The sequence below is a fragment of the Nyctereutes procyonoides genome, unplaced genomic scaffold, assembly GCF_905146905.1.
Source record: "Nyctereutes procyonoides isolate TBG_1078 unplaced genomic scaffold, NYPRO_anot_genome, whole genome shotgun sequence".
In the NCBI taxonomy this organism is placed as follows: Eukaryota; Metazoa; Chordata; class Mammalia; order Carnivora; family Canidae; genus Nyctereutes; species Nyctereutes procyonoides.
The window spans coordinates 23,019,240-23,030,049 of NW_026575139.1; positions in this window are offsets into that span (position 1 = coordinate 23,019,240).

Here is a 10,810-nt window from a genome sequence, read left to right on the forward strand (position 1 = left end):
CTGAGAAGCATCCATTCCTTTAGACAGTGGTCCACCTGAAGCTCTTTTCATTTATATGCATGATCTGTGTGTTGAGGTTGCGGGTGCCCTCTTTATGGGGTCCATAAGATGGAGGAGAGGAGAAAGTTCTGAGAAAGTACCTCCAGAGAATCAAGCCCTGCAAGAAACTCTTATTGCCTCTTTTAACAGGACTATGGACTCCTCAGTGATTCAATAGTCACTGTAGACTATGTAGAAAGGAATTACAGTCTTGCTCACTGGTGTGACAGTGAGGATGAGGATGTCGAGGAGGAGCATAGCTTCTTCTGCGATGTGCCTATGTCAGGCTCTGTGATGGACCCTTTAAATGTTTCATTTCTAGTCATTAGAACAAGCCTACAAAGAATTATTGCCATTTTACAGATGAGAAAACTGAGGATCCAGAGGGCTAATTACTTGCCCAGAGTCCCACACTTGGGTGGTCTCCAGATGTTTATGGCTGCAAACCCTGTCAGTAAGAAGGTTTTTGAACACACATGGCCCTCCATTCATGTCCTTTTATTTACCCATAAAGCATCAATTAGTCCCATGCTCATTAGGTAATATCTCCAGGCACCGAATACGCCTAGAGTAGTTTACTGTGAATAATAGTGGATGTAAATCCACATTTCATATAGTCTTCTTGATAATTTTTCATACTTTTTTTTTTGGCCAATTGCTTGTCAGATGCGATTAGATCAACATTATTTTTACTTCATATGGTTGACAAAGAGCTTGTACTGGGATTGGGAGAAGTTTCGCCTGTCATTTTTCATGTCAACTTGTGGTTTAAGCTGCAATTTCTAATTGTGTTTTTGTGAGAGTGATTTGGTTCAACCCCCGTGATATTACCTGTGATTTCACTGCTTGAGGCAAAGGTGAGCTGTGGCGGGACAACATGCAAGGAGCTAACACACCTCACGCCTCACCCTGAGTCACAGTGGCCCCCGGACACACGGACCAGGACAGAGGCAGGGCGTGAAACCTTCCATCGCACATGAGAAAGCTTAGTTTCCTTCTTTTGTTTAGATTTTAGAAGTGTGTGAATAGTTCTAAAAGCTTCCAGCATCTCGGTGTTTCCTCTCCTCTGAACCCCATGGCAGAGATTGGTGAAGCAGTGGAATTAAGATCCAAACGTGTTTCTCTGTTTCCAAAACCTGTGCTCCTTCCAGGGGAGACCACCTTGACACCAGTTTTGCTTTCCACTTGATTTTAGAGCATAACTGCTTGGGATCAATAGTCAAGGCTCATCTGATCTGTCTTTTTTTCTCTTCCCTTCTGTATTTTGTTTTCTGTCCCACCAAAACTGATGGCCTTGACTTGGTGATAAAAGCCCTTTGATAGGATGGAGAATGAGAAGCGTTTCCGTCTTTTTTCTCTAGAAAGTATCTGTCTCTTGACCCCACCTATTTCCCCACCTATTTCCTTGATTCTGAGGAGCTCATTAAATGTTTGTTGAATAAATGAAGGAAGGAAGGAAGGAAGGAAGGAAGGAAGGAAGGAAGGAAGAAAGGAAGGAAGGAAAAAATGAATGAGAATTTGGGTATGCCTGAGATGGTTTGAAGAGAGGCACATTGAGAAACGATGGTGTGGCGGGACTTGGATGCAGAATAGGGGGTCTCAGAAGTCCTCAGGCACCCACCTTTGAGAATTAAATGACATCTAACCTTGGTCAGCGTTTGGAAGGACACTTTTTGTTCAAAAAAGAAAAACGTTACCGTACACTGTGATAAGACCATTTCCTTTCTCGCAGCGTCTCCTTTAATGTCAGGTCTGAAATATGAAGTCATTAGGGGATATTAAAACAGTGCTGACAAACTAATTAACAAAAGACATTACGCCGGATGGGCTCAATTTATCCTTTTTAATGGTTCTTATAAATGGGTGCCGCCAATTAAAATTAATAAAGATTTACCAGCGATTGCCCGGTGTACATTGCTAAGAAGCGCTGCTGAAGGTCGGCTTAAAGTCAGCTTTGGTGAAGCTGTAAGTTCAGCTCTGGAGCGGCGTGTCCCCCAGAGCCCCTGCTTTTTGTCTTCCCCTGGCTGTCTCTCCTCCAGCTCCTTTCCCTGGCCTTTCTGCCTTCTGCTCTGAGGCCTGCATCTCCCCCACCCCACTGGCAGCTCCAACCCATCCTGGGCTGCCTGCGATGCCCCCAAGTTAAATACGCAAAGGTAAGGACAATGTGCTGTGCCTGGTCCTACACTCGCCGATCTGACTTGTCACCATTTGCATCCTGGCACTTTGGCTGTCACTTCCAGAAAGAGCCTTTGGGTTTGTTTAGCAGGGCCATGTCTCAACATCCACTCAACCTGCCCTGCCTTGAAGCCCTCTTGGTGTCCTTGGATTCCTGAAACAGTGCAGTATGGGTTCACTGATGCCCGCAGAACTGACCCCAAACTCAAGTGTGCTCGGTGGGGTTCTGGCAAGGGTGGGCGTGGTCACCAGTCAGAGAACTCCGTAGGGAGAAGAAATGTGTGGGAAATATCAGAAAGGGACACAGAACATAAAGACTCCTCCTAACTCTGGGAAACGAACTAGGGGTGGTAGAAGGGGAGGAGGGGGGGGTGGGGGTGAATGGGTGACGGGCACTGAGGGGGACACTTGATGGGATGAGCACTGGGTGTTATTCTGTATGTTGGTAAATTGAACACCAATAAAAATTAATTTATTAAAAAAAATAAAAATAAATAAAAATATAAATAAATAAATAAATAAATAAATAAATAAATAAAAGTGAAGTGCAGGCTCCTTTTGTTATGCACAAGACAACCTCTAATTTTTTTTAAGATTTTATTTATTTATTCATGAGAGACACACACAGAGAGGGAGAGACATAGGTAGAGGGAGAAGCAGGCTTCCTGCAGGGAGCCTAATGTGGGAAGCAATGCTAGGACCCCAGGATCACCACCTGAGCTGAAGGCAGATGCTCAACCACTGAGCCACCCAGGCGTTCCAAGACAGCCCCTAATTGATCTCTCTCTTAAAGCAAGGATACCTGTGAAGTCCATGTAGGCTGTGCCCCCCTTCTGAAGCTCTGGCCTCCTGATCACTTTTCTAGCTAAGGCTGAACAGCTGCTCTGCTGGAAGTCTTTTTACCCTGAGACCCCAGCTTCTTCTATCTCACAAGTAGGCTGGCCTTGGCTCCACTCATCAGGTCTCCCTGGGGATGGATCCTCTTTATAATGAAGCATTCAAAGATTGGGGCCAATGAATTTCTATGGATCTTCCTTGGCTGGGAGGGCAGGAGGGGCTGAGTGGGACTGAATTTTCATCCCCCATCCCTGGGACTGGATATGGTGGTGTAGCAAGGATAAGATAGAAGAGGGATAAGATAGAAGAGGAGGCTCCAAAGAAGAGATAAAGTCTTGGAGGCAGTTGTCCCAGTATCTTGCACCGGCTGCATGGAGGACATACGGACATGAGACCTCTGTTAAAGCTCAAGAGAGTTGTGTCAGAGGGTGAGAGAGGGTAAGGGAATTCCAGTAACACATATGCTAACAAGTTGGAGTCATAGGAACCTGAAGTGAGGTTCCTACCAGGATGTGATTTGAATGATGGCCAATGGCCCCTTCTCCCTATGGGCTGGTCTTCATCCCTGTTGGCTTAAAGCTTCCATGGTGGGAGTCACTGAAGGTTGCATAGCAGATGCTGTTTTCGTCTCGAGAGGGCTGCAGTTAATGTTGCTTCCCTGAATCTCTTGCTGACTGACCTCCAGGAACTCAGATAAATGAATTTATCAGACGGACCATGTGGCACTTAGTATCCTAGTGTCTTGAAGAAAAGGGCAATGGAGTGCTGGTGGGGCAGGAGGGAGCATGAGCCTCCCAGACTTGAGAGAACAAAAGAACTAAAACCCAACTTTTCTACCTCACAATTTACCCAGTACCTTCTTTTTCCTAGTGTGCCCTTAATGTGGCATTCAGTGAATGGGTTCCCCCAAGAGTGTAGTCAGGGAGCACTGGGTAGGTACTTGGATGCAGCTCCTTGGATGGGATCTAATTTCCCTACTACAGACCTAGCAGGACTGTGTCACATACTCCCATTGCAAACGGTGCCATTAGATATTTCTCCTACCTCATGGGTCTCCCGAGAGAAGGCCACATTTAGGGTCATCCAAGGAAGAATATTACCTTCAAGTTTCTTGGCTAGAGATCTACACCGTCTGGCTGTGTGAGGCTGGAGAAAGTTGAATAAAAGTCCAGCACAGGATAATATGCCATGCATGTTGGTTCCCTTCTGTAGCTTTTTCCTGGGTCCCTGCAACCCCGTTTTTGAAAATATGGGGGTAATATTGCTTTAATATCTGGGCCTGTGTGGTTGGAGGGAAATGTCATTCTTATCAATTGTCTTTGTTAAAAGAATCCAAGGAAGACCTTAATCCTTTAGTTTCTCTGAGGAGAGAATTAGGAGGACTTGGACTTCACTTTAAAAATCAGAGAAACAATAGTACAGTGGGAGCTGTTTGTTCTAGATCATTCAAGTCATAAAAGCCAGAGCTGGAAAGGCTCTTTCAAGCAAGGATTTGACTCAAGATCCAAGGAAGACAACTCCCGCAAAAGAAGCCGACAGGTCTCTTCTCACCTTGGAGGGTCACTGGGTGGAGTTGGCCCTGGCTACTTTGTCTATTCCCCACTCCCCACTTCCCACCTAATCCCCAGTTCCACATGGAAAAGGGCAACACAGACCCACAACAGAGCGTTCCATGAAGGCCATGGGGAAGTTTTCCATAGGCAATGAATCCCTGGGGAAATGTGACCTCCAGAGAACCCCATTCCCTGGGAGGCATTAGCTACACTCTTAATCGTGCATTTTATTGTTTCCTTCCTAGCATCACACAGCAAGTCACTTGTGTGACAGTACATTAGAGGCGACAGAGCAAGTTAGGATAAATAGACTCTGTCCCCTCAGAGAGCCTCCTCTATCAGAAACCAGGACGCAAATGCCTTCTGAAGGCCAGAGGGGAAAAGAGGCCACCAAAGAGACTTGAAGAAAAGATTCCAAGAGTTTCCTGGAGTGTCTTCAGAGTGACTAATCTTAAATGCCTGGGAGTTGAACATTCAAATGCTTCCATTTACAATCTAGTGACAAATTGATGGGACCCATTTAATTTTAGCTGTGATCCTGCCCCACTACCAAGCTACTGCAAAGGCTATTTTAGGGTTTAACGTGAAAGCGCCCTCTGCAGGTGGAGGCAGTTGAAAGGCCCCCCCTGGTCTTAGAACCAAAAGATGCCCTTGAGATCTATAGCTCCTCAACAGCTGCCAGGTGACCTGGGATAAGTGGCATTACTTCTCTGCTTTCTGATCCCCTCAGCTACTGTCAGTTGGGAATTGTAACCCCCACCTGCCTCACAAGAGGCAGCACACTGGTGCGAGACTCAGATGGGACCTATGTCTCTGAAAGAGAGGTGTAAATGAATATGAGAGGTTACTCGATCTTCCTTAAGGATTTCAGATCAGGAGAAAAGGGCAGTGGGGACTGGTGGTCATGCCCTTCTTTTTTATTTTTTAAGATTTTAAATATATTTTTTAAATTTTTATTTATTTTTTTAAATATATTTTTTAATTTTTATTTATTTACTTGAGGGAGAGAGAGCAAGCACAAGCTGGGAGAGGGAGAGGCAGAAGCAGAGTCCCCACTGAGCAGGGATCCTGACATGGGGCTCCATCCCAGGACTCCAGGATCATGACCTGAGTCAAAGGCAGACACTTCACTGACTGAGTCACCCACGTGCCCCTGTTGTCCTTATCTGGGGAAATTATCTAGGACTTATTATATAGTTTAGTAGTTAACAATCTTGTGGGTTGGGTGCTTTTACCCTCTTTTTACAAATGAGAAACTCAAGGTTCAGTAAAGGTGTGAATTCCATGTGGTCATACAACCAGGGAGTACCAGAGCTTAGACTTGAACACATGTATTCTAATTCCATGGCTCATACCCCTTCCACCTTACCAAGCCAGCATCGAGCAATGTCCCAGGATCAGCGGGCCAACACTCCAGAGCTCAGCTCCTCCCCAGGAACCATGGTAGGGAGACAGTAGAGACAAACCAGAGCAGGGCCCCCCACTTCTAATACCTGTCCACAGCCTTGTGAACCCAGGTGAGGGGAGCTGCCATTCATTTGATTTGACTATCCATTCACCAATCCATGTGTCCATCCATCCTTCCAGGGGACCTTAGCATGATAGAGAAAGAACGGACTTTAAGTAAGAAGTGGGTTCCGTTCTTAAGGCAGAACTTCTCTCACTTGCACCCGAAACATCTGTTAACTGTTTGGAATCTAAGACCTACTGAATTTGATGCTGGGGGCTGGAGCTCAGTAATTTGCATATTTAACAAACTCTCTGGGTGACAGTGATGCACATGTAAGTTAGAACTATGGCTCCAAAGCATTATCCTAACTTTGTTAAAGAATACAAAATCAAACATTACTCTAGTTTGGAGAGAGGAGGTCCTCCTCCATGGGCTCTGTCTTGAAGGTTGGATTGTCCCCAACTCCCTGTGACAGGAGGGATCCACACTGAACTTTCTTCTTTCATCCCTTGTGTCCCGGTCATATTTTTTTTCCTCACCAAAGAAACAATCTTCCCTTGCTTGATGACACTCAGACTCCTTCCTGCTCTGGGACGTGTTTCTTTCCCTCCCTCCACTGAAAGCTGATACATTCTAGAATCCTAGAGCAGAGATGAACCTTGGAGATTCAAACCTAGCTCTCCTGACAGCAAAGTCTATACTCTTTCTGTTGCTCAGAGCTTCCTTGCATACAGTTGGAGCTTAAAAAAATGCTTGAATAATGAGTCAATGACTGGTTATTTCCCATGAGCTATTGTAGGCTCAAAATATTTGCCTAGATCAGGCTCCTCATGCTCACTGGGAAACCAGACATCTATCATGGGCATTATAATAATTCTTTTTGGTTATAACTGTAACCAGTGCTATTAGCATCATTTATTGAGCTCCAATGAGCCAGGTGCTGTGTTAGATGAATCACACACATTATCTCACAGTAGTCTGGAAAAGTCTGTGTGAGTATCTCCATTGTACAGATGAAGAAACTGAGGCTCAGAAAGCGGTGGAAGAGCTAGGATTTAAAGTCCTGTTAGTCTCTGAAGCCATATCCTTTGCACTATTCCAAGGGTGTCCCTCTTCATGGTTTGATTAACGTTAGTGTGGCAGGTCTCCTAGGAATTGTGTGGACAGCTTGGTCTCCCTTCACTCGAAGGCTTTCTGGTCCACAGAGGAGCATTGGGAAAAATTGACAAGGACGCTGCCCAAGCAGGAATAGCTCTGGATGCAGCTGCTATCTTTTCAGTGTGAGTGGACTCACATTGCTCCAGAGCCCTCCTAGCCTCTCTGTTATCCTCTACAGGGGGCTTCTTCCTGAGTGGATTGGGGATGAGGGCTTAGTGGAAAAGAATTATGAAAGGTAAGGAGGATTGCTTCTTGTTTTGGTGCCAGTTTCTCACCTACCACACCATCCTGCGCATTCTTTTTAGGGACATTGGAGAAAAGAAATAAAAATGAGAAAAGTACCTCAAAAGTATCCAGCTCAGTACAATCCAGGCGGGGTTCTGGCCTCTACCTTCCTGTGGGTTTTCTTTAGGGAAGCATGGATGTTGAAAAAATAATAATACTCTGGGAACCTTAGTGGAAAGGAGGTCCTATCTCTTCCTCAGGACATCTTGCAGATACACTTGAATTCAGTTAGCATTTATTGAGCACTTACTATAATAGCAACAACAGTCCGGAATTAATGATGGTTTCCTATGTATCTGGTGCTGTTTCCAGCACTTCCATCTATTCAATCTATTCATTCATTTCATCATCCCAACAACCTTACACTTATGTAGTATTTTTTCCTTTTTTTTTTTTTTTTAACCAGTGAGACGGCCTAGAGTGATGAAGTAACTGGCCCAAAGTCCCACAGGTGGTTAAGTGACAGACCCTGGATTCAAATCCAGGCTCCCTGACTCCAGGGTCTCAACCTCCTAGCTATGTGACTTCCCTTCTGGGATGGATAGGGAGGATTCAAAGGAGCATGTGACATGGAAGGGAAAGCAAGTTATCTGACTGACTACCATGGGATTAGTGCTTCATAAGCTACACCCCCCTTAGTCCTCATAACATGCCTTTCAGGTAGGAGGAAGGGGAGGGATCTAGTAACCTTTCTCACAGTTAGCAAGTGACCGAGACAGGGTTCAAACTCAGGACTTTCTGACTCCACAGCCCGTGATCCTCCCCATGCCCCTGGAGGACTTTGAGGTAGCAGCTGGACACACCCAGCAGTGTGTTGTTCTGATGGGGATGGGGTGTCTGTGGCCTCTCAGGGCATACCTTCCTTCCACAGCCCTATGCCTTTGATGGTATGGGCAGCTGCATAAGGAAGGGATCATATGGTTTTCCCCACACCTGCTGAGGAGCCCAGAGGTTTACACCAGGACTCAAGTTTCTGGTGGCAGGAGAGGCAGGTATCAGCAGCTGTATCATTACATTCTCTATTCCCTTATTAGCAAAAAAACGTGTGTGAAATTGCAAACTCTCAAGTGCTCTTTATGTGTCCACTGATGATCATTTTTAGTAGTGATGTCAACATTTGTGTGATCAGTGGCTGTGGGATCCTACTCCAGCCTTGTGAATCATCCACAGTGAAGGTGGGGCTCCAGGGGACCTCCAATTTTTACTCACTGTGACTTGTTCCTTCTTTCTCCAAAAGAACCAATGGAGAGTATTAATTAAAGTTGTTGCTCATCCAACATGACAAAGAAAGTCTATGGAAGACAGAGGCGTTTGTCCTTCGGGCAGGGGTAATGTTCAAAGATTTAACATCCTCAGGGCATTGACATTGACCAACTGGAGTGGACAGCAGAGGCAAACAATATGTCTAGGCGTACTGGAGTGCACCAGCTGAATATCTGCCCTGCCTTTGGGTTCTGAGTTTTGCAAAGTCCTATGATAACGCTTGAGACTTAACAACAATGACAAAAAAGCCAAATGTTAGTTAATAATGTTTTAACTCAATGTCTACAAGTCTTACCATGTCAGCAGCTAATTTCAAATCAACTCTCAAATAGGTATAAATTCTATTTAATGTAGGCTGTGGGGGGGGGTATGTGAATATGTTTGATAAGCAGTGGGATGGGGTCTCCAGAAATGAGAGTATCCAGAGTTTGTAGGGAGCCTAAAATCCTCACGGGGGAAGGAAGGATGTGACTGCTAATGATCACTCTCCAGTGAAATCTCTCCTTTCAGATCCTGTTCTGCTTTTTGGGCTGTCCTCTCATATCCTTCCATGTGGTCGTCAATAGGGTAAAGGAATCCCCCACTTTTTGAGGAGGGGTGAGGATAGGATGTCAGTGAGCCTAGCAACAGGGGCACTGGCCTGTGCCAGGAGAGATCTGCATTCCTTCCCTGGGTGTTTACTCATTTATGTTGCATGTATTTACTGAGCTAGGCTGTGTGCCAGACCCTGCTGATATAACTGAGCAGCTGTGTGGCCAGGCAAGTCACTTGACCCATTTGGGTCTCAGTTTCTCCACTTGTAAGATAAGGGGTTGGACTAGATGTCATTTCTGGGTCCTTTTAGCTGATGTTGCCCAGAACTGGAAAATATCCAGGGGCCTGCAGTGGAAACCACTACATGGTCTTCATGTCTCCTTGGGGATGTGGGAACATCACTTTTTGTATAGCCAGCTGGGTCCAGGTCCTTAGGAGCTGCAGACCCCAGAACCTGGAACTGGGGATGCCACATGAGGCTGGTAAGCCAGTAGGAAGTGCAAAAACTCACTCTGGCATGCTCTCATGCTGAGGGGTCCGTGGCCACACCTGAAGGCTCAATGCTCTGTCTCTGCCAAGAGGTGGCCACGTCTTCCTAGTGCCTGGCCAGTGACCTTCTCCCTCAGGAAGGTTTCTCCCTAGCCCCAAGCCTCTTTTCAGCCCTGAGTGGTTGCTGGGGTAAAGAAGAGAGAGAGGTATATTATGGGGAGCACAGCCCAGCACTGCCGTCTTGACTATATTAGGAAGCGGGCAGTGGGGAATAGGATCTAAAGCATATACTTGTAATGTGTAAATCCAGGGTTTCCTAAAGCTTATGAAACAAGTGAAATTAATTGTAATAATGTACCTTATTTAATTGGTATAACCAAGTATTATCATTTCAACTTGTAATCATATAAAAATTATTAATGAAATAGTTTACATTTTCTTTCTCATATTACTTCTTTGAAACCCAGTGTGTATTTTATACTTACCACATGACTCAGCTGTGAGTGGCCACATTTCAAGGGACCCACACATAGTTTGTGGCTACATACCATCTGGGATGGTACAGCTCTACGGCATTCATGGGTAAGTTTTAGGGAGGTTATTAAACTTTTGATTGCAAGTGTCTGTTTCTTTTTTTTTTAAGATTTTATTTATTTATTCATGAGATACACAGAGAGAGGGAGAGACACAGGCAGAAGGAGAAGCAGGATCCATGCAGGGAGCCCGATATGGGACTCGATCCCGAGACTCTAAGATCATGCCCTGGGCTGAAGGCAGGTGCTAAACTGCTGAGCCACCCAGGAATCCCCTGCAAGTGTCTGTTTCTGAGTGCATTGTGTATTTTTTATGAGGGGTGTATAGCTTTATCAGATCTTCAGAAGCATTAATGTCTCCCAAAGGATTGACAGAAAAATGTCAGATTTCTCAGAGATGAATCCTGTGATATCCAAACTTGGCATTGCAGGGCTGGGTAGGGTACCCTGCCCATAGACTTCCAAAACTCTGACTGGCTCTGATTCCAGATAGT